At 35.1% G+C, this 23,217-nt stretch overlaps 1 protein-coding gene across 15 annotated transcripts in view; it reads right to left on the bottom strand.

The window, feature by feature from the left end:
- NCOA2 (nuclear receptor coactivator 2) overlaps positions 1-23,217 on the bottom strand; it is a 283,737-nt gene that overhangs the window by 239,783 nt on the left and 20,737 nt on the right. For 2 of the 15 annotated variants that reach the window (XM_087420443.1, XM_087420450.1), the window contains exon 2: positions 5,059-5,167. The exons of 11 other annotated variants lie outside the window; for them this stretch is intronic. The gene's annotated coding sequence lies outside the window, so the exon portion shown is untranslated. The remainder of the gene's footprint in view (positions 1-5,058; positions 5,168-23,217) is intronic. 2 more of the 15 variants (XM_087420444.1, XM_087420451.1) reach the window with 1 other exon arrangement.

The raw sequence follows: 23,217 nt of genomic DNA, 5'->3' as shown, positions 1-23,217 counted from the left end.
CTTTTCAACCTGTGATTCTGAACAGGACTGAATTTATCTCCACTTCGGTACAAGTGGAGGAATACTATATTTAAATGAAACTATTTCTACACAAGAGCTAAGTGTTTTTATATTTCTCTGACTAAACATACAATTACAATAGACCATGGGGAAGATTCTTTTATAGCCCTTGTCTCTCTTTTTAAAAGTTGATCTCTTTTTTCCTTTCAATAAATGTCCCTGTAGCAAGCACAAATAAAAACATTAACCTTTCTACAGCAGTACAGGAATAGTAACACAGCCCTAATAGCTGTACTCCCAAGAAACTGTGAATTACAAAAAAATTCTATTACAGAAACTATCGTTCCAATGATTTAAATAAAATGTGAAAAGGGGAAGAATAAAGGCTAGACAGTTCCATACAATACATATCTCAATACTGAAGGCATGTTTAATGATTATAAGTAAATAGCTTTGCTCCTAAAAGCAAGTAGGTCACAATCTCCTGCTGATTAACTCTTTAAAACCAGCCAAAGTCCCTAAAAACAAATTGGCTTCCCTATTAGCTGACTATTACACAAATTGATATGAAAACCAACAGCATAGGATTAATAACCTCACTTTACATTTCTATAATGCTGCGCCAGTTTTTGAGGTATTTTCACCTTCATTACTTCATTTAACCATAAAATATTTGATGGCATGACTAAAAAGTCCACTTGTTTTCACAAAACAGGGAACATCATTAAACTTGGATTAGAGTCATCTTTCCTTTGCCCTTTCCCTACACTTCCCTACACTCATAATCTGTTCTCTTTTAGGGTTATTATATATGCTTTTTCCCCCTAATACAGTTCTTCTTTGTCTCCCCTACTAACCACACGTGAAGGTAATTTAATAAATGCCTGCTCAATTGAGTTCCCTGTGCTTAAAATATACTTCTCCCACATTATTTTGGCTATCAAATTCTATCCTTCAAAATTTTAAATGTCCCTTCTGCCAGGGTCTAAGATCAACACACAAAAAACAGTTGTGTTTCCATACACCAGCAATGAACAATCCAAAAAGGAAATCAGGAAAACAATTACATTTATAATAGCATTCAAAAGCAACAGTGAGGAATAAATTTAACTGATGAAGCGAAAGACTTGTACACTGAAAACTACAAAACACTGCTGAAAAAAATTAAAGAAGACCTAAACAAAGGGAAAGATATTCTGTGTTCATGTTGGATATTTAATATTGTTAAAATGGCAATTTTATCTAAATAATGTTTACTAAATAAATTTTATCTAAATATTGCTATCTAAAATGGCCAAGTGATCTAATGCTTCGATCCAATTCCTATCAAAATTGCAACAGCCTTTTTTGCCATTGGAGAACCAATCCTCAAATTCATATGAAATTCCAAGGGGCTCCAAATAGCCAAAACAATATTGAAAAAGAAAAACAAAGTTAAAGGACTCACGCTTTCCTGTCTCAAAAGAAAAAATGGTCTAGTCAACAAATAGTGCTGGGACAACGGGATCTCCACGTGCACAAGACTGAAGCTGGACACCTACTTCACAGCATATACAAAAGTTAACCCAAAATGGATCAGCAACCTAAACAGAGGACCTAAACCATAAAACTCTTGGAAGAAAACATAGTGGTAAATCTTCATGACCTTGGATTTGGCCCAAAAGCAAAAGCAACAAAAAATAGATAAATTGAATTGCATCAAAATTTAAAACACTGTGTTTCAAAGGATATTATCAAGAAAATGAAAAGACAACCTATAGAATTGGAGAAAAATATTTACAAATCATGTATTTGATAAGGGTCTAGTATCCAGAATATGTAAAGAACGATTACAACTCAATAACAAAAAGACAAACAACCCAATTAAAAAATGAGCAAAGAACTTGAACAGAACTTTCAAAGCTATACAAATGGCCAACAAGCACATGAAAAGATGTTCAATATCACTGTTCATTAGGGAAATTCCAATCAAAACCACAATGAGGTACCACTTCACACCCACTAAAATGGCTGGAATAAAAACAAAACAAAACAGATAATAACAAGTGTTGGTGACGATGCAGAGAAACAGGAAACCTCATACACACTGCTGGTGGGAATGTAAAATGGCACAGCCACTGAGGAAAACAGTGTGGCATTTCCTTAAAAAGTTAAACCCAGAATTACCATATGACCTAGCAATCCCACTCCCGGGTATACACCCAAAAGAAGTAAAAACAAGTACTCAAACAAATACACATACACATATGTTCATAGCAGCACTATGTGAAATAGACAAAAGGTGGAAACAGCCCAAATTTCCATCAACAGAAGAATAGGTAAGCAAACTGTGGTATGTTTATACAACGGAATACTATTCAGCTATAAAAAGGAATAAAGTACTGATACATGCTACAATGTAGAAGAACTTTGAAAACATTGTGCTAAGTAAAAGAAATCAGACACAATAGGCCACAGAGTGTATGATTCCTTTTACATTGAAATATCCAGAACAGGTAAATTCATAGAGACAGAACACAAATTGGTGTTCGCAGGGGCTGGAGGGACAGAGAAATGGGGAAAAACTGTTTAATGGATACAGGGTTTCCTTTTGGGGTAAGAAAAATGTTTTGGAACTAGATAGAGGTGGTGGTTGTACAACATTGTTAACATACTAAAAATTTTTTTCTTCTAATCAACATTGTTGCAATATTTTATTTGCATTTCAAATACATATACCCTGTCCTAAAACTTTATTTTTGCTGAAATAAATTTCTGGAATCCTTTAGGAAAGAGAAATGGACACACAAAGGTTAAGGCACATAGGCTGAAGTCACCCCTACTCTGAATTAACTATAACAAACGCAGTTATTTTTTTATTTGTAGTATATCAGCGTCCTACACTAAATAAAGTAATCTACCTGATGTATTCAAGCAAAGGTTATTACGTTTTAAAATGTCTCCGAAGTCAAATCAGTATCAATGGGTAAATCATAGAGCCTAAAGTAAAACAGTAGTAAATAGCCAGGGAAATAAGGAATTTTGAATTCTCTTTTAGCCATATGTTTAGTTTTTAGACAAGTCAAGTTATTATCTGAGAGTTTAGCATGCATTTTTCTAGTACATTTTAATGAAAATTCACTATTTATACCTTCATATCACCTTTTAAGTTACTGAAGTCCCAGAACAAAACAACACATAAATTAAATGCTGCCCTACAAGTCTTAACTATGAATTTAATTAGCAGTACAAACAGAACCTTTATATTTAAAGGGTAGTTAATTACAGTACATGAGACTTTAAAAGAGGTCACTGGAAGACTTCATGTTCATGGTTATTTCATCCCACCAAGAAGGTTCTTGCAACACACCTGTTTAAAAGTCAAGGTTAACACAAAACCATTCATTTCCACATAGTGGACTGAAATATCTCTGCTATTAAAAATGTTATTTTTAAAATAATAATTCTAATATGGCTTTTGGTCAAACACATCACTTAAATAGCAAAAACTACTTCCTTAAAGAAAGGCCAAATTAAAAGGTTTTTTAAAAGACAAAATTAAAATTCTACGCCCAAAGCCACTTCTGCTAATAACTTTGCGTTGTTAAATAAAATGACCCTGATCCTAATCTCTTATCAGTCTTTAACAATAGCTTCTTCGTAGGAAAACTATGTCTCTACAAGGCATGCCTTTATAATAAAAACCTTAGCTAAACGAAAATGACTGAGTAGAAAAATATAAATTATGTTTATGAAATTCTAATTCATTTTAGATGTGTATATATAAATTCTAGCTCTTTAATGAGTAAAAATGAGGACCTTTTGACATATATTATCTCCTATCATCAATTCAAAAAGAACAGAATAGGCTGTTGTCTTCAGGTTTCCCTGAAAATCAATTTTTAGAAATCTTAGAACCAACCTATTCCATTAAGACAGAAATCCGAAACAATCCAGTTACACATACGTAAATACATTTCTAAACGTCCACCATTTGCAAATGGAATGCTAAGACTTACGAAGTTCAGCCATTTATCTAAATGGCTAAATGTTTTAAGTCTATTCAGAGTCAGCTGAACAGTGAAGCAGGGGTTAACTGTAATCAGAAACCAAGCCCTCCTTAAGAAGGAGCAAGAGGAAATGGTAACTTCTGGAAAATCCCAAATATTTTAAACACAGGAACATATCCAGTTTTGACAAGCTATATGACCATGGCATAAATGCCTCCCTCCATCCTCAGTAGCTGTTAAAACAAGTAGTCCTTTACGACTTTGACAGAGAGCAGAATTCATTTCCCCATACAGCTGCACTGTTTCCAAGTCCGTTAAACATGAGTGTGACAAGATTGATTTTTTCAGAACATAGATATTTACTGTATTGTCCTAACGGACCTAATTTAAAAATAAATAAGGTGTGTGTGTGTGTGTGTGTGTGTGTGTGTGTGTGTGTGTGTTTGGGGGCGAGAAGATGAAAGGAGGAAGGCAAAGTCAAAGAAAAGAAGGAAAACAAGAAAATAGAATAATCAAAACCACACCTCTACGTTAATGCACATAGACATATTTAGATGCTCATTTTAAAAGCTTTTTTTTGTATAGTACTAAAATCAATGCTCAGAACAATCCATCAAAGAAAAATTGATAAATGAAAAGACAAACCACATCCTGGGAGAAAATATTTACAAATCAAAACATCTGATAAAAGACTTCTGACAAGAATATGTAAAGAACTTTCAAAACTCAATATTAAAAAAAAAAACAACCATTTTTTTAAATGGGCAAAAAATTTTAACAGGCTCTTCACCAAAGAATATATACAAATGGTAAATAAGCTCATAAAAGCATGCTCAACATCATTAGTCATCAGGAAAATGCAAACTCAAATGGCGACTAGATATACCTCTACACACCTATTAGAAGGGTTAGGAGAAAAAACCTGACAATATCAAGCACTGACGAGGATAGAGAGCACATTGCTGATGGGAACGCAAAATGGTACAGCCACTTTGGAAAATTATTTGGCAGTTTCTTATAAAGTTTAACAAGTTCAGTTTACAAGTAAACAAGTTAAGTTTAAACTTACCTCACAACCTAGCAAGCCAACTCCTGGATACTTACGAGAAATGAAGATTTATGCTCACACAATCTGCAGGCAAAAGTTTAACAGCAGCTTTATTCGTAATTTCCAGAACCTGAAAACAACCCAAATGTTCTTTAACTGTTGAATGGATAAATAAACTGTGGTACAACCATACTACGGAATATTATCACCAATAAAAAAGGAATGAACTACTGATACACACAAGAGCAAGACTCACAGGCCATATGATTCCATTTACATGACACTCTAGAAAAGGCAAAACTACACAGAAGCAGATCAGTGTGAGGGGCCAAGGGTGATGGATGGGGTTGACTGAAAAGAAGCACAGTAAAATTTGGGGAGTAAGGTAACTGTTCTATAGATAGTGGTTATGTGACTATATATTTGTATACATCTGATTAGATATATTTATCAAAACACACAGAACGGTACGTTTTAGAAATGGACTGCACTGCATGTTAATTTATAAACTTTAAAAATGCTCGATATAAAGTCAAGAAAATGCTGAGTACCATCAGGAGTATACTGGGAAAAAAAACACTCTTTACCTTATTATAGAACTATGTTTTTTCCATCACTTGAATACTATATGCAGTACTGTCAGGTACAACAATGAAAAAACATAAATAGAGAAGACTCAAAGAATGGCTCAAAAATGATTGAGGGGAAGGGAGTTGCCATACAGGACTCACTCCAGACAGAAAGACAAGGACTGAAAGGAGATGTGACTGAAGTCTCTGTCACTAGGAAGAATATGGATGGAGAGAACATTATCTTAGTTGCCAATCCCAGAACACTAGGAGAAAGGTTATCACTTAAAATTTTGAGTTTTACATTTAGGACTGAGAACAAAATTAGAAAACTCATTACTCCTACACAGTATACAGAAAGGGGAGGGGAGGAAAGAAAGAAACAGTATAAGCAAAAAACATAAAATACTTGGAGAAAATGTTTAACCAACTTTAATTTGAAGATAGCAATTCTAACTTTTCAAGGAAAATTATAATTTTTTTTCGAGAGAAAATGTGACGAATTGGAAACAGCAAAAAACATAGAGTCAAGGGACCTTGGAGAACTAAATCGAAAGATATATACTGAAGTCCATAAATGGTGAAGTGTAAAAATGCTAATAATAGTTGTCATATTATTATACCCTCTCTGAGCTATAAACAATGAACATGAGACTTTTCAAGCCAGTATGCTAATTCTACAGATGATTATTGTCACAGAGCCATAAATAGAAGAGTGAAGACTTGCAACTCAATTTATCTGAAACCACAGCCTAAGCTCTCTTGACCACTGTTATTCCATCTCCCAATAATACTTAAAGAACAATTTTATACCAATGAATTTAAGGAGCAAAGCAATATTCAACAACTGGTTCTATAAATGTATGAGTCTGGGGTTCTTTTGCAGTCTGTGCATATCACCATAGGAATTCTGTGGTGGGGATGATCATTTCTGTTTTGTACTCTGATGTGGTTGTAACTGTTTACTGCATGTCTAGGAGAGTTTTCCGTACAATGGTCAAATGATGTGGTTATTTAGCAACACCTTATGCTGGCCTAACACTTTTTAGTTTTTTTCCATTTTAACATACATTATCTCATTTGAGGCAAATACTTATCCAGTAGCGATAGATAATAACTGGTACAGAAAAGTATATTCACTTCAATCCAATGAATGCTTATGGAGCACCAACTTACACCAATGATGATTTTATAAAACAGGTACAACACCATAAGGAACACGCCCAAAGAATGAAGTCTTGTTCTGGCTGAAAACAAGGAATCTCTATATACAGCCAATTTTATTTTTTCCTTTCTCTGAACATCCGTATAGTTTCTAAATCATCTAATTCAGGACCAGATTATGTAGCATACTATTCTTTTTTAGCCCATTTGGTATTCTTTCACAGGAAAACAGCTTCATCTTATGGACTTCTAGAATGTTAACAATTAAAGCTCATATATTCTCATGGTGCCCTTTTTCAGTCACAGACATAAATGTTTTTAAAATGCCTTTCAAGCATTCCACACTAGAGACACCAATGTTCTTTCTGCCTACAGAAGCCACAGCTGGTGGCAGAAGAACAGAAAACAGTTCTCTAAATTTTCTTTCAAAACGGAAAGGAAGACAAGCAAAGGCAAAAATGAGTAAATTTGACAATGAAAAAAGAGGATACATAAAAAGATGTAGAAAGATATTACCCAGTAAAATCACGAAGTGAAAGGGCCCTTAATCACCATCAGCCCTAGCAAACTAATACAAAATGTAAAAGTAATATAAAGATACAAAAATAATTTTTTAAAAAAAGGAAATAGCTAATTTAGGAGGGATCAAAAACTGAAGAAGCACTGCCCTAAATCCTCATTTTCCCAAGTAGGATATTAAGAGACAATGCATCAAACTCAAATGTATGTAGGTAGCATTATCAACATGGTATTTGGTTTCTAAACTAAAAAAGCCAGAAGAGCTGTAAGCAGTTGCCTCTAAGAAACTGGCAATGGTTACAGTGGTCACTGGCAGGGCCTGTTGTTTGCAGTAAGCCTAGTAGAAAAACTGAGGGTTTATCATGATGTATAACCTTACGATAAACAAAAATTAGACATAAAGGGAAAAAAAAAGAAAAAAACAATCACCATTCATTTTAATGCAAGATGGAGGGGAGGGGCAGTGGGGGGAAGAATGAAAGGAGCAAACACTGAACGGCATTACCCAAGACTGCACTTAGTCAGGGAAAAGAGCTTTAGACAACAGCTGCTAATGCCGTCAGCCATGGGCTCTCCCCCAGCATCAGCACTCTCTCCACTGCCCAGCCTCAAAAGCCACGAGACCCAGCTCGGGCCTCTATACTGAATCTAGGCCAATTCCAGAGATCCCGTGAGAGCCCTCATACCACCACAATGCTCTTATGGCCGTGGTCTAGAGAAAAAAGTGGTATCCAACAAGTAGTATCCTCATATCAACAAGAGGTATGAGGATCTGAGAGAAGGACGTAGGTTGCTGAAAGGATGTTGCTCTAAACTGTCAACATCTGGAGTACGGGTTCATAGAGCATCTATAGCAGGATGTGCATAATATCTAACAAATTATGAACCTAAGAAATAATATTAAGGATATTAAATGTTTCCATGTAAACTGGCTCTAATATGACTTTAGTCACAACTTACTAAGAAAGGGCTCAAGACTAAAAGATTTAGTCCAAGACTCAAGGGCTTTGGTGAGGAAAAATATGTGTGAGTGGGTTTAAAAATGATAGTTGTCAACCTAAAATTTACAAACGGGTTTCTTCTATCCAAGAGGTTTTAATTCTTTATTACGTTGGCTTTTCCCCTAAGCGCTCAACTCAGAATTGTATTTCCACGGCCTGCAAGAGTACATGTCAGTAAGTAACATTCAGAAACAAACAAGAAAAACCACTCCACAAAATTAAGCAGCCACTGGTTTAACAAAAAAAAAAAAATTTACTTGGAAGCTTGGAATACTTATTAAATGCTTGCTGTTGTTTCCTAGAATTCTGATTTTAGCAAAGATGAGATCCCAGGAGAATGCTAGTGGCTACAATTCACACCCTCTGACAGAATAACAGTCAAAACTCTGACCTTGTAGCTCTGAGATAAGAGACACCCTTTACCCCTAAATGTGCTCAAGGTTCATAAAGGCAAAAGACTCCTGCAGACTAACAGGGTGAGTCTACTCTAAATCTATACACAACCCCCCGTAACTGAGAGAGCACAGGAGAAATCTTCTAAACGTGGTTTCCCTACAGGAAAATAATAGCAAGCCAGTCATGTCTGACTTTACCTATAACCTTCAAAACACCAGACCACTCGGTGGGGACGAGGGCAGATTCTTTTTTAGAAACAAATGCTCGTTACTAGTAGCCCCGATTTTCCCTTCGACCATTGCTATTTAATACAAACTCCTAAAATCATTCTCATTTCCCTCTTCTATAACGCTGACCCTGTTTCAGCTTCTGTGTTTCATTAAAAGACACTGAATACTGTTTTGAAATGAAATAAATTCAAAATAACAGCATTTGTGAGATTAACATGAAAACTTTTGTGCCGATTTCTGAAGCTCTGTGGGAATAATGGTATTAAGTGCTACTATTTTTTCCCTTTTTTCCTCAGGAGGTGGACTACATTTCCAGATACAGTGAAAAGACTTCCAACAGAGTAATAGGCACCCCAATAACATATATAAACAGGACTGTTGAGAGTATAACATAGATTTTGCAGTTACTCCACAGAGGGACCAATAATCACAGTATTCCAGCTTTTAGTAAAAACCAGTTCACAGGTACAAACAGTTTCAATTTAAATGTTTGATAATCAGTTTCCATGTATTAAGTAGTACCATTCAAAGTGTTTGAAAATTCTCTTTGTAAAATAATCACATATCTAAATGTTAAGGATTTTTTAAAAGCTATTTTTAAAAAGGAACTAAAGTAAAAAACTATTATAAAGACCCTGCTGGAATAAAAATAACAGAGATAACAATAAAACATGCCCAAGCCATACGATGATTTCAACAAGATATTATTCTGGAAAAATCAACATTTATATAACTCAGTATTCTCAACTATAAAAAAACCTATGACGTTATGAATTCTGTGTTTTTTTACAGTTTCATTATGTGCAAAATACTGTTCAACAGAAGTAGATGCTATAGAAATGAACTCAATATAGATTCCTCTGCTCTCAGGAAGATTTCAAATGAAGACCAGGAAGTGAGACAATAATACAAGAGCTTAATAATGTTATAAGACAATGCAAGGTATGGTAGTTTATACTGTCCCAAATAGGAGCTGTAAAGAGTAGCAGGAACAATTTCATCAAAATGTGAAATAAAAGCGTGCTGGCTTGGTCTGGAAAGTTAAATGAGGCTTAATCCTCTATAAACTGTAAAGCATGCATAGGATTTGGACAGGCCAAAAGACAAAGCGTGCCACAAGCAAGGATCAGTCAATACTAGCTAAAGAAGTCTGGCTCAAGTACAAGACTTGCGTTCATAGTAACGAGGCTATAAAATATCCCGGGCCAGGACTTCACCAACAGGCAATTACAAAATATTAAAAGTTAAAGGAGGGATGAAAGGCAGAGTTTTAGAAAGCTTAATCTCAAAAAGGAGTCAAGGGTGGATTAGATCAAAGACCAAAAACGTGAAATGGTACATAATCAAATAAGGTAGAGAAATATTTAGGTTTTTCAAGTCAAAGAAAATCTACTACTGCGACTCAAGTAACTGCTTATCAATGAAATTTACCAACTCTTCACTTTATTTTTCTTATAAAACAGCTTAAGTATAGTTTAGATGGTTTATCTCATTAAAACTTTTCACCATATTTCTAAAGTGCCACATAAACTATATTTATGTAAAAATCTACTTTAATTTAGAAAAATTAGGACAGTTGTTATTATTCGTCCTAAACCTTTCTCAAAAGGAAATCAATGCTGTTTCACAGTTTCGTTGATTCTGTTAGGCCATAAGGGTATTTGGCCACTAGAAGAAATCATTTATTGGTCACTGGAACTAACTCCTCCCCAAATTGAGCAATTTGCTTTTTCCCTCCCTGTAGGAATGTCTAGTTTATTATGTACCCTGTAAACATACCACACAAAAACAAAATTAGCATCTCTGATATAATGACTACTAAACTAAAATAGTAAAAATCATTAAAAATTTTCCAAAAATAACATTAATGTCTCAAAAAAGAAAAAAGTTTATGATGTTCACACTTTCTATTTCTGTCCATCAACTACTTCATTACACATTTACTAATTTCTTTATATTTAACAGTATGCCTAAAATAATAAGTTTCAGTAACATTTTAAATGCTTTGTAATTTTTTATCCATTATCAAAATGCATAGATTTCACTTGAAACTCACAGTTCGATACACTGATTTATTCTGAAAAACTCCACACAAATTCAATTTTTGTAACTCAAAGAGTTTAAATATACTTTGAAAGATGTCCATTTAAGGATGCCAGGAGTATAAGTGGTTCTTTTATAAAACTGAGTTACACGGATGTATCTCGATGTATATATCAGCCCTGATTAATCTGGTTTTCTAAATTGGGATTTTTGTATTTTCTTAATGTTTGCTCTTTTTAGATAGTGCTACAAAAACTGGCTTACAAACACGGTACTGAAATTACTCCCATCATAATACATCAGAAAAATGTGCTATATTAGAATTCAGTTTTCTGATTAGTGAATACATGGTGCTGAGTAGCACGGAACCAATTAACCTGCAATGAATGTTACTGCTTGCTCCCGAGCAGCACGAGGCAGCACGATACAGCAGAAGGCACCCGGTCTTGAGAACCATCCTTCAGTTTCAGTCCTGTTTCTGCCAATGATTAGTCTGAGATATCACCAACCATTCCAAATGGTGAATGTACGTGTACTGGGGACAGACGGGCTGCTACTACCTGCCTCCTAGGAATACTGTGAGGTTTCAACAAGACAACTTGAGTCAAGTTCTGGCACACAGGAGGTCCTTTCTGTCCCAGTCCCACTATACCTTCTGTGCTTGCCTGAGAAGTAAAGCAAGAAGCTACAAAGCCTTAAAGGCAGAACAGTGCCTCATTCATCTTGTCTTCAGGATTATAAACTGAGTATTTTAAAACACACACACAAGGAAAAGGCGAGAGCTATGAAGAGAAAACAGACAAATTAAGACTATGATGTCAGAAAATTTCAGGCTTCCTTTCATGGAGCTCTCTAGAAATTATTTCCCATTTATGTATGGAAATTCTATTTTAAATAGTAACAACTACGAGATCAAAGCTTATTGTACTACCAAAAGCGCATACCCTACTTCCAAAGAACCTTACTTTTTCTTGATATATGTCTGTTTCTATCATTTCCACAAGGGACCTGTGGCAGCAAACAGAATGACTCCGGCAGTAGGAGAAGTGGTGCGCTGAGTCTTACTTGGCCCATGTTCCTCCAGACGCCATCATTTCATTATGACTGTGGTTCTCAGCCACAACTGCCTCTCCTGGACACATCCTAAGAGAATGTGTTTCATTCATACGTGAAAACATCAACTCTTCTGGGAAAAAAAAATCTCAACTTCCATAGGAAAAATAATGGATTTAAGGTGAACACAACTGCTTCCTCACTTGTGTTCCTTATTATTTCTAAGATCTAAGAAATATTATCGTCAAAAGGCGAGAAAAAGAAAAAGCGAGAATGACAAAGGGGAATAAAGTACACTAAAGGAACAGAAACCACAGTCAGACACTCAAGATAGAAAGAAAATGCAGGATAATAGTCAAACAACTGAAGAAAGTTTACCAGGAAAAAAATGTGTGGATCGACTTTTTAAAATTCTAGACTAGTGATTTAGAATTAAATAAAAATCTAAATAAATTTACATGACCTTTATTGTGCTGGGTAATAATGATACCAGTGATTTAAATTAAGTTACTTAAAAAATAAAGGGAAGCACAACAATGTAAATATACTTAACACTACTAAACTGTATACCTGACAGTGATTAAGATGGTAAATTTTATCATTTTTTACAACAATAAAAAATATAGAATAAAATAAAAGTAAGGATTGCATAGAAACAATCTAGGATTCTTATACACTTAAAACAGAGGCACCAAATGTTTAGGAGTTCTCGTTTAAAATATCTGGCTTGATTTTGTGGGAAAAAATGAACCAGGAATTTCACTTTGATAAAGATACTAAAAAGTGTTTAATGATTTATAGAAATTCCTGATATTCTGATAAAAAGATAGACACTTTACTATCTTGGCCAGCAATGAAAACTGATCCTATGAGTACTAATCCGTACAGTTGGGTTTTTTGTTGTGTTTTTTTTTTAACCACATAAACCCAAATATACCACACTTCGGGAAACACATCAGTCCCAAGAGGACATAAGAACTATTGCAGCTTTTAAAACAGATTCATTGCATCAGTTTCCTCAAAACCCTGATACAGAAATTCCCTACTACTTCAGTCCAACATCACAGGACCTCTTGAGAGCTATTATAAAAATAGTAAATTTTTAAAAGTTCATTATTAGATAATATAATAAAGTGAATTCCTTTAATGCTAAGTTAGCAAGTAAAACTCATTAGATTAAAAAAATAAATTTTCACAAATATTTATTGCATATGCATTTAATTTTTTTAACCCTAAAGTATTAGGAAAAAATTTTTATTAGGCTAAAAATTATGTTAACTGTAATCCATTAAGCCAAAAAAAAGTGGTAAAATTAGTGAGCTAGATTACTGAGTTAATGGAGAAGGAAAGTAAAAGAAGAAAGAAAAAAAAAACAGAGTACATTCATTTTGAAACCCTACAGAAAAAAAAAAAATTCCAAGTAGAATTTAAAACAGTATTTCTGGAAATCAGATTCTGTTCTAAAACTTCAAAAGAGCTCAAAGGTCACCCACCCAGACAAAAATCACTACTCAACTTCTCTCAGTTACTGGAAAAGAAGGAAAGAGAACACTATATTTAATATAGAAATTAGAATTTAATATTTTAACATGTGTTTGGAAGTGCGAAGATTCGTTCGGGGTTATGCGGAACTGAGCACACACAGCCTAGTTCCAGAGGAACAACTCACAAGTAGAACCCCCCCAATTCCCAAATCCTGCTCCTTCCAGAAGTGCCACAAAGGCTCATTTTAAATCATTTTATGATTTAGTCTGTGCCACGTGGGTGTGGTGGGGAGGAGAGAGAGGAACAGAAGAATTCCCACTCTTCTCAATCATTTAAAAAAAAAAAGTATCCAAAAGCATGGCTATACCAAAGCTTGTATTTTATGAAATATACTATGTCCAAATGTGTACACAACAAATGTGTACAGTGGGATGAGTTTTAACATGTAACAAATGTATATTACTACCATAATAGTAATAAAGTTCCTTCACGACCCTTTACAGTCAACTGCCCACCTCCAACCCAGTCAACCACTCCTCTGGTTTATATCACTATGGCTTAGTTTTTCCTGTTCTGAAGCTTTGTATAAATGGAAACATACAGTATGTGTCTGGCTTCTTTTATTCAGCATAACATTTTTGAGATCCACCCATCTGGTTGTTATGTTTATCACTAGTTTGTCCTTTTTTATTGCTGAATAGTATCCCATTGCATGAACATTACAGTACATTCAACCATTTACCCTGCTGATGGACATTCGGGTTTTCCCAGTTCGGGGCTGTTATGAATAAAGCCACTATGAACATTCGTGTGTAAGCCTTTTTGTGGACATAATGCTTACATTCCCCTTAGATAAATGGTGAGTAATATGGTAAGTACATGTTAAACTTCACAAGAAACTTTCTAAGAAACTGCCAATCTGTTTTCCACAGTGATGGTACAGTTAACACTCCTACCAGCAAAGGATGAGATGTCGTTTGTTTCACATTCTCCCCTATACTTGGTACTGTCAGGTTTTTTTTAATTTAGCTATTCTATTTCATTGTGGTTTTAATTTGCATTTCCCTGATGGTTTATGACATTGAGCATCTTTTCATGTGTTTATTGGCTATTTGCATGTCTATTTTTTGCGAAGTATCTGTCTAACTCTTTCGAACATTTAAAAAATTAGGTTGATTTCTTGTTAAGTTATAACTCGAGTTCTTTATACATATTCTAGATACAAGTCTTGTACTGTGAATATTTTCTCTTAGTCTGTGGCTTGCCTTTTCATTGTCTTCACCGTTTCTTCAGAAGAGCAGATGGCTTTGATTTTGATGAAGTCCAATTTATCAATTTTTTTCTTTTATAGATAGTGCTTTTTGTGTTCTAAGAAATACTTGCATCCCAAAGATGTTATGATTTTTGTCCTATGTTTTCTTCTAAAACTTTTATCATTTTAGCCTTTATATTTAGGCCTATGAGCATTTCAAATGAAATTTTATGTACTTTATGAGGAAAAGGTCAAGAGGACATTTTTTCCCCACACCAAAATCCAGTTAACACCACATGTTGATCAAAAAGCAAATAACCATATACGCATGGATATATTTGCAGGTTCTCTTCTGTTCCCCTGATCTATATGTCTGTCATTATGCCAGTACTACACTGTCTTAATTCTTGAAGCTTTATAATAAACCTTGAAATCAGATAGCGTGAGACCTCCAGGGTGGTTCTTCATTTTCAAAATAAATTCTGGCTATCCTAGGTCTTTGCATTTCCATATGAATTTTAGCACCAGCTTGTCAATTTATATAATTTTTCACTCACTGCTGAGTGGGAAAAAAGTAGCTTGGCTAACAATATTAAAAATATAATCCTGTTTTAGTTCAATCAAATCTATAAATAAAAGTACGTGTATAAAAGATAATGAAAGCATACACAACAATATGTAAAAGAATTCTCTCTAAAGGTTGAGGTTACAAAAGATTATTTTTTAATTTTACTGATCTATATTTTCCAACTGAAAATTTTTTAAGGAAAAAGTTATATATAATTAATAAACATAAGCCTATACAATAACTTAAGTAGAAAAAATAGAAATGATGTTCAGTGATCCTATTTCTTCATCCTTAATCTCACATATTATCTGTAAATGCAAAAAAAAGGTATGAAATGGTAAACTACAAACTATTAACTCCCCTCAGGAGAGAGGATTGTTGCAAGAGGAATGAAGGAAAGACTTCCACTTTTTATTTTATATATTTCTCCAATATCTGATTGTGTCTAATATTTGATTGGTACAATGACCACACTTCATGTATTTAAGAAAAATTAAAATATTCATCAATAAAAATAAAACATACGTATGTACGATATTAGTTGAACTTAGGCACTAATGAAAAGATTATCCTAGAGACAAGTTCCCAACGCCGTGTGCACCATTTGAATTCTGAGTTAAAGAAAAGCCTTTGCTTGGCTAGGAATTCGCCTATGGCATCAGGTGAGACATCACGTGTCCTTGAGAATCAGAAGCAATCAGAATGCACTATTTTAATAACTCCCTAAGATAGCTAGAAATTAAAACTGAAGGCAAAAATAATGAGATTCAGAAGACAAAAGGCTGTAATTTGATAGGTCTGTGATAGTTTTGTTAAACATAAACAACATCCCAGGTGACTGCGCCACGGCTATTGGTGCTCAGCCCACATTTTGTGATACTGATTCCGACTGAGGGACTGACCAGTAAGTCAATCAAGGGGAACCTGTCGGGGACTGTTACACACCCAGGACAGTTCTCAAACTTGCTCAGACATCAGACTACCTGGAAGTCATGGGACTTTCTTAGGAACTCTGCCCCTACAGAACAGCATGAAATGTCCATAGATCTAATTCCACCCTATAAACAAGAAACCTTTTACTAGCAGAAAATGAGACCATATTACATACATGTAACACAAAATCCTGTATGTTCTGGAAAGAGAGAGCACTGGTGAATTAAGGGTGAGTTTTCCTACTAATATCCATTTGCTCTTTTCCTTTTCACTTTATCATCTGACAAGTGGTAAGAGTCACCAAAACTTAAGGAAAAATTATGGGAGAACAAATTTAAGCTGAGAAAATTCCATCCATGAACTTATTTGGGAAAATACCCTTCCACTCAATTTTAGCAATGAAATACCTCAGTTCCTGGGCCCACTGTCTGAGATCCATTATTCCATAGCATACCAATAGTGAAGAAGGCCAAGAGGCAGAAACAGGGCAGGAGTAGAGTAAGTACTTGCAAACACAGAATGCAGTGACAATTTGACAGTACTCACCAGCAGGCACACCATCACTTCCTATGTTAGGAATAAGCACCCTCAAAACTTAAATAGGCCATTTGCTAGTCTCCTTCGGAGAGAGTAACTGATACTATCATACCTTTCTAACTCTTCTGAGCAGAACCCACGGTAAGAATATCTTTTGCACAGTGACCCAGTACACACACACACAGAGGCACGTGTGCACACATGTCTACCTCTATGCAATGCACTCTGCAAGTCTTCTATCATATTCTCTAGTTTTGTTTTTTAGCTGGTTATAACCCACTCAAGTGATAACCCACTAATGGGATATGACCTACAGTTTGAAAAATCCTATTTAGAAGCAAGAGAGGAGGACACAGATAGATTTAACATCTTTGAATTCTGTTAGATTATGAAACAAGTACAAATGCAACATTATTTTAAAGGTCTATGGTTGGATGGTTTACTTTATACTAAACTTCCATAAAAAATAGACTAATTAAATTCAATTTTTATAGACAAAGGCAAAATGTACTGGCCTGAGCCCAAGGTAGCAGTGTTACAGATAAACACAGCACTTATTTAATACTATTTCTTGTCAAAATCTTATTCAGGTATATCTTTCATCTTCAGTCAGGGAACTGGGGGACCACGCTGGGAAAGGGATGCCCAAGAAAGTCAATCTCTTAGTCACTGATGACGCACGAGTTCAGCTGGCCTGCTCCTGACCCCTGAGCATCCCCTAAGTTTCAGCTAACATTGATGGCAGGCGATCATCAATCTAAATTTTGAAAAATATATATTGATTTTCCACAAATGATGATGATGGGCTTTTTCTGCAGTAAACGTGCTTATACAATGTTTTGTTCTATATACCAAGACTGTAATCAACACAAAGAATAAAAAAGTGCTTTACGTATTTATTTTTCAGACCTATCAATCAAACAAGCTCCCTAATGAGTCAAAATCCATACCAAAACATAACAAAAAGATGAATGAAGCACCTCCAATAATTCTTACATGGTGGATAACATGTATTATGCAAGTCCTGATCACATGGAAACTTTTTAAAAAATATCAGCCTATCTTTTTAAAGACAATCTCGTTTCCCATCTACTAGAAATCTACAATTCTAACACATTTATATTTCTTTGAAATAACTTATTTAAAAAAGAAACAGTACTGTATAGTGAATTTAATTAGGCATAAATAAGTAAAAATTTAGTATTTAGTGAGTTACATTTATTAGCAGTATTCAAAGTATCCATTACAAAGGATTATATCTCAACATTTCCCATATCTTTAATTAATTTGGCAATTTTGAGCCATCTTGCTAAGCAAAATAGGTTGAACAGTTTAAAAAAAAAACTCTTTACCATATATTTTCAAACAAAACTGTCTTTCGTGCTATTGCCTGGTGAACTGAAATTTTTAGTCTAGAATACCAGGCACTGAAATGAAAAGAATGTTTCCATTTCCATAGTACTGCAAGCAGAAATATGTAAATTAGTTCATGGGCAGAATCATTAATTTAGATAAAAAGTAAAAGCACATTAATTGAGCACCAAAAATGTGACAGTTCTTGCACAAAATCTAAAACAAGACAGTGGCTGCCACTGGAGCTTATGAATCTAAATTAAATGGGCAAAAAAAGCAGACAATTTTAACTCTTCTCCTTTTCCAAGGAAATGACAAGTCTGATAGTCACTGCTCTAATCTGTAAACTAACAATGTAAAGTGTAAAGTGTAAACAATGATAAGCCTGACTCTGATTTCCATAGGCTGATATTGGCCTAATTATCAGTGCCAAAATCATAGTTTGGGTTCATGTAGGAGGCAGAAAATTTGATGCAAGTTGGGAACCACAAGAGATCAAGTAAAATGGACTCCTCCTGATTATCTACTTCCTAAAAGATTTGGATCAGTAACACAGCCTTAACAGATACACTCTGTATCAACAGCCTTGAATAAAATAGCCACGAACGGATTCTAAGTAAGACCCAAATAATTATTCAGCAATGATTTAATATGCAGACCTTCAAACAGACTTTATTATTGTGAAACAGTTTAAAATATTATTTTAAATATTTTATATAGTATATAAAATATTTTTAAATGTTGAAAATTTAACAGGGAAATTTGGCTCTAAGTTGAGGTAAAAAGAATCATGTAAAGAGACGAGAAGAACAGCAGTATTTTTGAACACCTACTCAATGCCATTACATTGTAGGAGATCCATGCATGTCTCTACACAGACGGCTCAAGTAGTATGCAAAACGAAGTGTGTGGGGTTTTGTGGGGTGGAGGAGGCCCATTTTTCCAAGGGGGACGGGTCATGGTTTTTGGTAGAATCTCAAAGGGATCTGGCAACTCAAAAAATAATTACACTGATTTCTTACCACAATCCTATGAGGTATTATTACTTCAAAAAATGAGGAAATTGAAGCTCAATGATTTTAAAAAGCTTTCCCAAGGTTAACAATTAGTAAAATAACAGCAATACAAGTTATTCTGGTTCCAAAGTCCCAGCTCTTTTAGCTGCTGTGCTAAAAAATGACAACATAAAATAAAGAAACTGTTATTCAATCAACTTTGCTAAAAGCAGCCTGATGATGCTGACTATATTAATAATAACAGCGAACATGTATACAACTCTGCGTACCAGGCACTGTTGTCAGTGCCTCGCTGAATCATCACAACAACAGAAACAAATCGCAGACACCATCGTTATGATCCCCACGTAGCTCCCAGGTGGCAGAGCTGGGTTTCAAACCCAGGCAGTTCTGGCTCCTTAGTTGAAAAACCCTTAACCGCTATGCGAGCTAACTTCATCTCATGGGAACCAGCAATTAAAAGAGACAGTTAGAAAATGTGGGAAGAAGTCTTTCCCAGATAAATTTCTTGAATGTTTTAAGAAGTATTTTAGAAAATAATTGTTATATGGTAATTCCTCCTTATTTTAGCTAAAATGTAACACCATGTAAGCCTAAATTATCAAAAACAGTTTTAGGAACAATTTTCTGCTTCCTAACAGATTTGCATAAATTCAAAGCATTATCCCCATCTTCTATCTAGAAAATCGTCTATCGTCTTCCACTGTAATACTTAATTTGATGCGTATAGGAGAAATCCTATATCTTAGAAATGTTTATTAAACAAGTACAGCATATGACAGGGGAAGGGAGAATCAAAGATCTCAAAATCCCTAAACAAGATTTATCAAGTGGTCTCACTCAGCCTTTCCAGTTCCCTCGCGGCAGCGTGCCTTTACGAATGGGTCCAGATAAATGCACTACTGCTTGATGGAGCCATCAGACTGCCTATCCTCCACATCTCAGTAGTGCGTGTTACCACTGTCATTTTATCTGTTTCTGCCACAATCTTAGTTTATTGGGGACAGTTGCTAGAAAAAATGAACTGCATTTACTGGCTATTCATAGCACACCCCAAGAGAAAAAAGTCTTCTCTGTGCCAACTAAAAATCATGTTACATATTAAAATTAGCAACAAAACAAGAGTAATTTGTCCTCATCCTCTACATAAAACTTTGAGCAACTAAACTTTTGATTCTATCAATTGTTCTTTTATGATGATTTAGTTATTAGCTTGCATATCAACTAAAACTCGAATAAAGATGACCAACTGCTGGTTACAGATTGCAGTGCTGTTTTCTCAAATTAAATTTTCCATGGAAGGATATAAAAGTGTCAATGATTATGAAGTTTATAAATAACTCACCAAGGCTCAAAAAAGGCAGTAGGATTAGTTCTAAGTGTTTTGAATATGCAAACGTGAGTACTTAACATACAGTTTATGACTTCCATAAATAAGATAGGAAACAAGTGTCAAGCAGGTTCTTAATGTGAGAAAAAAATGAAAGTATCAGTAATGCCATAAATCAACGGCAGCCTAAAGATTGAATAAGTGATTATATGTACAAGCTTTAAAATTATCTTTTATTCTCAGCTTCATTTAAGTGAGTCACATGAATTACTTACCACTTACCTAGACACTTCACGTAACTTCTTAAAATGAGATCCTACTAGGTTTCAGGAATTGGTTTTCGGACAAATTTACTTCTCTCTCCCTCAAGGCAAATTCTAATTCACTCTCTGTCCTCTCCCTTCCCCTCTCCCCCAATTTTAAATTCCAAATGACACTGAACACAAATAAGACTAATTTTCACAAGAATTCTACTTTCAAACCAATTGTTTTCATTCATTCGACAAATTAGTTAGCAGCTACAATGTGCTAGGCACTGTGCTAGGCTAAAAAGACAAGAGCCCTGCCCTCCAGAGCTTAGAATTTAGTGTGATTATTTCACCTCCCCCAGACTGTAAGCTTGCTATTAACATTCCTTTAGGAGCAAGGGCTCACTCTCCAAGCCTGACAGCAATGTTCTATTATTACTCCACCAGGAAGCAAACATTTTAAAAGACTGAACAGCCCAAGATTTTGTTCCTTCAGTCAGCATTTGTTAATTCATATATAACACATGAAATTCTGTTCTTTATAAAACTGCTTAATAGGATGAAATGATATCTGGGATTTGCTTCAAAATAGTTGGGGGAAGGGGTGTAGTCAGTAAAGGCATAGAGGAGTCGGTCCATGGGAGTTCATTATATTATTCTGTCTACTTTTACATGGGTTTAAACTTTTCCATGATAATTTTTTTAAACTGTAAAAGACTTTTAGCCAATACCAAAAAAATTAATGTCAGGAGTTTCAGGAAGCTGCACAGAAAGACAGCACCAGAACAACAGGGTATTTCAATGCACTTTATTTACTCCACCACGGGATCCTGAATTCTAATCTTCACTCAATTATAAAGATCAAGTTTCCATGGTTTCAAACTGCCCGTTTGTTAAACAGAAGGTAGTCTTGCTAATCTATCTCACTGAAAATACACGAGGATTCTGTGATATGAGTTATTATCGAGAACCCTACAAAGGTACAATGTTAACACTATACAGCCACTAACACTTACCATGGAAAAGTATTTTCGTATTTTCTTTTCTAGCCTAGTAGGTGAAATTGCGACATACAATTACCAAATGTAAAATAATATTTCTTATGTTATTCAAGCTTACAGAGGTGATGACAGAAATGCAAAACTGAAGCTGATATAATGAAGTACATGGTATAGGGATCACAGTTACATGATTTTTTAAATATAACACATTTTACTTGACATTTCCCAAGAACCTCTGAAGCTCTCATTTAGAGTCAACAGCTGGTCCAGACACGGTATAGTTTAAGATCTCATGGCTATATTTAAATAGGCCCATAACCATAACAAATACTAATATTTGTAACAGCATTTTACAGTTTATAAAAGTAATGACTCAGGCCGGCCCCGTGGCTTAGCGGTTAAGCGCGCGCACTCCGCTGCTGGCGGCTCGGGTTCGGATCCTGGGCGCACACCGACGCACCGCTTCTCCGGCCATGCTGAGGCCGCGTCCCACATACAGCAACTAGAAGGATGTGCAGCTATGACATACAACTATCTACTGGGGCTTTGGGGGAAAAAGTAAATAAATAAAAATTAAAATAAATAAATAAATAAAAGTAATGACTATTTTCTCACTTCCTCTTCACAAAATCTTGTGAGTTAGGTGAGTTACAAGAGAATATTTTTAAAAGCTAAGAATCTGCGCATGCCTCCACATCATGGGTAGAGAAGCCAGAACTGATCCTAAAACATCTGAATGCAAATTCCTGTCACTTCTATTATCCCAAGCTGCTGCTGCTGCTGCTGAGGAGTTTATAATTTCATTAAAGATTCAAAACCTAAACACATACAGAAAAAAATTAGAACATGAGATCAGCTATCAATAGCTAAATGTGTGGTCTGGGTAGTAAGAACTGGTGAAGATCAGGAAAGGTGATCAGCGATGGGTCAAAGCTATTGGAGAAGGTCTCTTAGAAGAGTGAATGTCACCATAGCCAGGAGGAGGCCCACCTGACAGAAGTAGAGGGGCAGCTTTCAATCTCTGTAGAGCACTTTCACAATCAAGAAACTTTCAAGTTTTTAACTGGATTATAATAATAAATTAATTGGCTAGAATAAAGGGTCGTGCAAGCACACTGTGAGGCTGACATTTAACATAGATATTTTGCACAGCAAAGGTAACTATCAACAAAATGAAAAGGCAACCTACAGAATGGGAGAAAATATTTAGAAATCATATATCTGATCAAGGATTAATATCCAAAATACATAAAGAACTCATAGAACTCACTAGTAAAAAAAAAAAATCTGATTAAAAAATGGGCAGAGGAGGGGCCGGCCTGGTGGCATAGCACTTAAGTTCACCCGTTCCACTTCGACAGCCCGGGGTTAGCCAGCTCGGATCCCGGGCACAGACCTACTCACCACTCATCCAGCTACGCTGAGGCAGCGTCCCACACAGAAGAATTAGAAGGACCTACAACTACGATATACAACTATGAA

This window comes from Ceratotherium simum, chromosome 31 (genome assembly GCF_057802395.1).
Source record: "Ceratotherium simum simum isolate JZ-2026a chromosome 31, ASM5780239v1, whole genome shotgun sequence".
NCBI classification, from domain to species: domain Eukaryota; kingdom Metazoa; phylum Chordata; class Mammalia; order Perissodactyla; family Rhinocerotidae; genus Ceratotherium; species Ceratotherium simum.
This window is presented reverse-complemented; position numbering and strand designations above follow the sequence as displayed.